The following is a 7,575-nucleotide window of genomic DNA, read 5'->3' as shown; positions in this document are numbered from 1 at the left end:
GCTTGCCCTCAATCCTTGCATTCTACTTGCCTTACCATGCGTTCTACTTACCTTGCCGTTCGTTCAATGCATGCCTTGAACCACCCTCTGGGGCCTCCAAAATCTTTCACTAATCTCTCTGAACGGGCGGAAAATTGCCAATTAAGAATTTATAATAAGAACAGCGTTGCAAGTACAATTCTTAACTGACGAAAATTCCGCTTATCAATTTAAAAGGGTTGTCATAATTTAAAATAAAAATACTGGGAGTAGAAATCCCAAGTCGTCTCCCAACGAGTTGACAAAAGAGTGCTATTTTATTAGTCAGGAATTTTCCGAGAAGTTTAAGAGTTGGAGAACAGAAAAATAAATAATTGTAAATTAAAGCAATGGAAATTAGTAAGAGAATTTATATAATCAAAATAAAAGGCCTTGACTGGGAGAAGATTAATTGGAATTTCTATCCTTGTTGAATTTTCCTAAGTATAATGGTAATAGGCTGTTGTTTCTACTTAGTTATCCTTTACTGAATAAAGGAAAGTCAAGCAACTAACCAGCTCTGATTTCCAATTCCTAATCCTCTCTTAAGGAAGGATTAGAGTTAGAGACTAGAGAGCTAGCCAATAACTTCTAATTCCCAATTGACACTTGAGTATTCCAACTCAAGGGTCTCCTTTTAATTAACTCCCAAGTCAAGTTGGGAATCTACTCCATTGACATGAATACAACCTTCACAGACATATAAAGGGAATAAAAAGAAGACTTGATGAACTAAATAAAATAATAACTGAAAATTAATTAAAGGTAAAAATAGTTCTTTGCATTAATAAATCCCAAATTCATAAACATCCATATCGGAACAGGGTTAATAAGTAATCAAAAGAGCAAAGGAATAAGAAAACAAACTAGAATAATGGAAACTTCAACGGAGGTAGTGACTCTTCTCAATATCCAAATCAAAAGCATAAGACTCTAAAACTATGAATGTGAAGAAACCTAGAGGAAGTAGTGTTTCCCTCTAAGATTCAAATCTAAAACTCAAAAACTATGCGAATGAGAATGTGTCTTGAGTCTCTGCTTGTCCCCTGGCTCTAGTCTGTGTTTTTGGGCCGAAAACTGGGTCCAAACTCAGCCCAAAATTGCCCCTAGCATTTTCTGTGACTTCTGCAAGTGGCACACGTCATGCGTATGCGTCAGGCACGCACACGCGTCGCTGTGTAAATCTCCAAATCACGCGCACACGTGAGCCATGCGTGCGCATCGCTCCTCGCTGGTTATCTCCTTTATTTCTTGTGCTCCTTCTATTTTTGCAAGCTTTCTCTTCATCCTCTAAGCCATTCCTGCCTTATAAAGCCTGAAAACACTTAACATACAGATCACGGCATTGAATGGTATAAAGAGGAATTAAAAATACACACTTTAAAGGCTTAGGAAGCAAGTTTTCAATCATAGAACAAAATTGGGAAGGAATTATAACATCATGCAATTTGTATGAATAAGTGTGCAAAGACTTGATAGAAACCACTCAATTGAGCACAAGATAAACCATAAAATAGTGGTTTATCAATCTCCCCACACTTAAACATTAGCATGTCCTCATGCTAAGCTCAAGGAGACAAAAAGAATGAATGGGGGAAAGTAAGACTCATGAGATGCAACCTATGTATGTGAATGCAACTATATGTTAAGATGTTTCTATTCACTTGGTTTGAAGTAAACAATAAGTTCTCCAAGACAAAAATAAATCAGATTCCACTAATTCAAATCACACAGTAAGAGACAAGTAAACTTGTAAGAAGATAGCTCATGAAAGCAGGGAACATAGAATCAAGCATTGAACCCTCACTGGTAGTGTATATGCACCCTAATCGCTCAAGTGTCTAGGGTTAATCACTCTACTCTTCTCTAGTCATGCTTTCTAAAACTTTGTTCTTCATCTAACCAATCAACAAATATTTAGTATACCAATGCAAACATCATGAGGTCTTTTCAGGGTTGTAATGGGGCTAAGGTAAGGGTGAGGACATATGTATGGCCAAGTGAGCTATAATATGAATCTTTGACTAACCTAAGTTCTCACCTAACATACACATACTCTATGTAACTCTAAAATCATGCCTAGCTACCCAAAATTCCCACTTTGCATCACATACTCATGAAAATGTGTCAAATTTTTCTTTAATTTCACCATATATGCATTGATCTTTTATTAAACTTATTATTGGGGTAATTTTGTCCCCTATTTATTTATTTATTTATTTATATTGCAATAATTGTTTTTAAACATGAAAGCAAACATAACTTATCAATGCACATGGTTTTTCTGGTCTCACATGAGTAGGCACCCAAATTCCTAATATTCAGCTAAAGTAGAAACATAACACATTCCTTTTAACCCAAGTTCCCACAATTCCCCACACTTAATTGATACATGATCTCTATCTTAAGCTAACCAAAGATTCAATTGGAGTAATTAATTATTTTTTTGTTTAAGACTAGTGATGTGGTAAAATATAGAATAAAGGGGGATTAAAAGGCTCAAAATGGCAAACAAAGGTAATTGAAATGGTAGGCTATTTGGGATAAGTGAGCTAATAACAAATGATGGTCTTAATCATGTGTATACATGCAAATACACTAAACAATGGACATATAAAATAGAACAAACTATAGATTACAATCATAGAGAAGGAAACACACAAGAATAAAATATTATGGTTAAATAATGTAACCATGTAATTAAGCTCAAATCTCATAGGTTGTGCGTTCTTAGCTATAATTCATGTTCCAAATTACAATCTTCAAACAAGTTTAATACAAAAATTTTAATTTAAATTAGTGAAATACTATAAAAAGGTCTTGAAAAAGAATTCATTACTTTAACCAAGCAAAACATACATGCAAACAATTATTATCATGCAATCTATCCTATCTAACAAAAGAAAAAATAAAATATTGGTGTTAAGAGAGAGAAGTTACCTCCGGAAGTCAAGGACTAACCTCCATACACTTAAGGCTTGGCACGGTCCTCCGTGCCATCAGTAAAGAGCAAGGTAGGGCTGGAAGCATCGCCTCCGCTGTCTGGTTCGCTATGGCTCCCTGTTCTACTAGGTGAAGGGGAGTCCGGAGTGTCCTTCTGTTCTGGAGGTGGGTGAATACCAACAATGAGTTCCTTCAGGTGGTTGTATCGGTGCTTGTTACGGCGCTCTATTTGCTCCATCCGCCGGTCTTGCTGGTCGAACCTCTCAAGGATCTGTAGGAACATCTGATGAGTGGATGGTGCTTGTGGTGTAGAAGAAGGAGGAGTATCCAAAGATGGGCCTGCGGGCTGGCTCGCAGAGGGGACTGGTGGCCTGTTGTACTTCCTATTTGGGACATACTGGTCGGCTCTAGGGATCATGATCTTCGTGTCTCCTGCCCGATGGGACACACCTGCTGCAGAGACTAAATCTAAAAACAAGGCAGGAAAAGGCAGGTTACCCGCAATCTGTACATGTCCCATTGCTTGCCGGATGTGTCGGGGTAGGTTGAGAGGTTGCTCTGTCAAGATGCACCAGATGAGAACAGCCATGTCTGCTGTGAAGATGGACTCGTAAGTGCTCGGAAAGATATAGTGGGACATAATCTGTGCCCACGCGCGAGCCTCCAAGGTAAATGACTGGGCTGAGATGCTATGGGATTTTGACCGATGCGGCCCATAGATCCAGGTACTGCTAGGTTGGGCTATAATTCCAAGGACGCTATCCCAGTCGAATTGATACATCTGGCGCCTAAGAGAGGCTTCTTGATATGCATCCAATCCCTCTGGGCTAGGTGGAAGATCCAGTGCTCGCTGTATGGCACTCTCGGAGACAGGGACTTGGTGCTGACGAACATAGACAGTCTGCAGGACAGGCGAGTAGAAGTTGGAGTAGAATTCAACTACCCATGATAAGTTGGCCTCCCGCGGCTGCCTCCCCAAAAATCCCCACTGTCTCCTATCGATGCGGGGCTCTACAAAATCAACAAAGTGTGTTGGAACAATGAGTAGATGCTCATTGTTGTAGTTCCTCTCGACTAGGATGGGGAACATCTATTCGCAGTAACGGTTAGTAAACTGTGTGGAGTCCCGTGCGGGGAAGGCTTTCTCTGATTCATCAACTTTAATGATCCTCTTCACCCGCTTTGTTGGTGGATTTATGCTTGTAGATGGAGGCGCTGTAGCTGGAGCTCTCTTGGTTCCTTTTCTTGCTGGTGTCTTGTCAGTGGCTTACGCTTTTCCTTTCTTGGTACCCATGCCTAAGGAAGAAAGAAAGAGAAAGATTGTTAAATATATAACCAAAAGCAGGAGGGAGAAAATTCCAAGTGATAATGAATGCCAAAGAAAAGAGAATAGCTTAAATACATGGTAGCTACAACATGTAGGTAAGACATCAATTGAGAGCAAGAAGGTAATTCATAATAATTAGATGCAAGAGGATAAAAGCATGCAAGTGATAGGCATTGGAAGCATAACTCAAGCATCAATTATTAAATGTGCCAATTGAGAGAGCATGTGTATGATGACAATTGTGAATGATAATCCCAAATACATGTGGAGTACAAGTGTTGTGAAAAAGAGGCCTCCAAGGAAAAGAGTAAAAGAAAATAGGATTCAAAATGCCATAAAAGCTTTTTCACAAACACTTGGTGTGCAAGTTAAAATAGGAATGAAAATAATATAATCTAAATGTATATGAGAGCCAAAATTAAATATCAATTGTCAAATTACTCCTCATAATATCCACAAACTTAAGTATAATAAGGTAATACCCAAATAGAACTCCAATACCAACATAAAAATGCATGAAAAAGAAAGAAAAAGAAACCATAAATAATGAAGCTAAAAGAAAAATTAGGAAGAAAGAAGAGTAATTAAAAGCAATAATTGAAAAGAAGAACGAAAAATTAGAGGGAGAAAAGAAAAGAACCTGATGGAGAAGATGAAGAAGGGAAGAAGAAAGTAGTAGATAATAGGAAAGAATAAGGAAGAAAGAATTAGGATTGGGGGAGAGAAGAATTAAAATCAGGCGTTGAACTGGTTTAATTGTGCGTCGCATGCGATGCGTACGCGTGAGTCGCGTAAGTTTTAAGTGACGCGTACGCGTGATAGTGGATTGTGCTACTCGCGCGAAGGCAGCCCCGCGCACGCTCAACTCTAGGGTTGTTACGCATAGGGGCCAAAAATACACACGACGCGTGCGTGTCAGGTACGCGCACACGTGGATGGCCATGGAGCGAAGACAACGCACACGCATCTAGGACGTGTACGTGTGATGGGGTTTGTGCTGCTAGCACAGTTCCAGCCCCACACCAACACAACTCTCTAGCCAAACTCCTATTTACGCCGATTTCCAGGGTCACGTGTACGCGTCAGGGACGCTTACGCGTGGGATGCTGAAAGCGCAAGTGACCCGTACGCGTGAGGGACGCGTACGTGTGGACTTGCTTTTGCGCAAAGCACACTTCCAGTGCCACTCCTGCCCAACTCTCTGTTCAAATCTTTGATGGTGCATATTCACACATGACGCGTACGCGTCAGCGACGCCTGCGCGTCGCACACCATTTTTTTAATGCAGAATGCAGAATGCAGAATACAGATGGTTATGCAGGACTTATGAAGGAATATTGTGAAAATCAATATAAAATAAAACTAGGAATGAAAAGGGACGATCATACCATGGTGGGTTGTCTCCCACCTAGCACTTTGCTTTTACGTCCTTAAGTTGGACGGTCCACAAGCTTAATCTTCTTCTGCTGGTGGGTCCTCCAAGAGGAAGATTTCCAGCTCCTTGTTGTGCTTCATCTTCTCACCATGATACAGCTTCAAGCGATGTCCATTGACCTTGATGAATTTGGAGCTTGAAGGATGACTCAGGTGGAGGACTCCGTATGACTCAGCCTTCTCTACTTTGTAGGGGCCTTCCCACCTTGATCTCAGCTTGCCTGGCATGAGTCTTAACCTTGAGTTGTAAAGGAGAACTATCTCCCCAGGTTTGAAATGTCTTCTCTTGATATGCTTGTCATGCACAGCCTTCACCTTTTCTTTGTATAGTCTGGAGTTGTCATATGCCTCGAGTCGAAGGTTCTCCAGTTCTGCTAGTTGCAGCTTTCTTTCAGCACCAGCCTTCTCAAATCCCATGTTGCATTCCCGCACAGCCTAGAAAGCCTTGTGTTCCACCTCCACTGGGAGGTGGCAAGCCTTTCCATATACTAGGCGAAAGGGACTCATTCCGATGGGTGTCTTGTATGCTGTCCGATAAGCCCAAAGCGCATCTACAAGCCTGGTGCTCCAGTCCTTCATATGAGGCTTGACTATCTTTTCTAGTATGAGCTTTATCTCTCTGTTAGACACTTTGGCTTGCCCATTGGTCTGAGGATTGTACGCTGTTGCTACCTTGTGAACAATCCCATGTTTCTTCAGTAAACATGCTAATCTCCTGTTACAAAAGTGAGTGCCTTGATCACTCACGATTGCTCGTGGTGATCCAAAGCGACAGATAATATGATTTCTAACAAAGGAGACAACAATGTTAGCATCATCAGTACGGGTGGGAATTGCTTCCACCCATTTAGAAACATAATCTACAGCTAACAATATGTATAAGAAACCACTTGAGTTTGGAAATGGACCCATGAAGTCAATGCCCCAAACATAAAAAATTTCACAGAAAAACATAAGCTGTTGGGGCATCTCATCCCTCTTGGATATATTCCCAAACCTCTGGCATGAGAAACAAGATTTACAGAAGGCAGTAGCATCCTTAAAAAGAGTGGGCCACTAGAATCCATAGTCTAAAATTTTTTTAGCTGTTCTTTGAGGGCCAAAATGCTCTCCACTCTCAGAAGAGTGGCAGGTCTCTAAAATTGACTAGAATTCTGATTGAGGCACACACCTTTTAATTATCCTCTTGTATGCATACGTTCCAAAGGGACATGTAAAAGTAGTTTTCTTCTGATTTTCAGGAGCTATATGAATTTAAAAATAGCCAGTGTGACCATCTAAAAAGCAGTAGTGTGATTTAGCTGACAGACGATCAAGCATCTGATCAATGAATGACAGGGGGTAGTGATCCTTACGAGTAGCCTGGTTGAGGCACTTGTAATCAATGTATACCCTCCACAAGTTCTGTACTCTAGTTGTCAGGAGCTTTCCATGCTCATTCTTCACTATTGTGACTCCAAACTTTCTGGGCACCACTTGTACTGGGCTGACCCATTCACTATCCAAGATTGGATAGATGATGTCAGCTTCAAGCAACCTGGTCACTTCTTTCTTGACAACTTCTAAGATGGTGGGATTCAGCCACCTCTGAGGTTGACAGACAGGCCTTGCTCCCTCTTCTAAAAATATCTGGTGCTCACAAACTTGAGGGCTGATGCCTACTATATCCGCCAAGCTCCACCCAATTGCTTTCTTGTGTCTTCTCAGCACACTAAGCAGCTGCTCCTCCTGTTGGGAAGTGAGTTCCCTTGTAATAATAACTGTGAGCTTCTGATTATCCTCAAGGTAAGCATACTTGAGGTGGGGTGGAGGGGGCTTCAACTCCATTTTCTGTTCATGGCTGGGCACTTGAT

This window comes from Arachis hypogaea, chromosome 19, assembly GCF_003086295.3.
Source record: "Arachis hypogaea cultivar Tifrunner chromosome 19, arahy.Tifrunner.gnm2.J5K5, whole genome shotgun sequence".
Classification (NCBI taxonomy): Eukaryota; Viridiplantae; Streptophyta; class Magnoliopsida; order Fabales; family Fabaceae; genus Arachis; species Arachis hypogaea.
Note: the sequence above shows the minus strand (reverse complement) of the source record.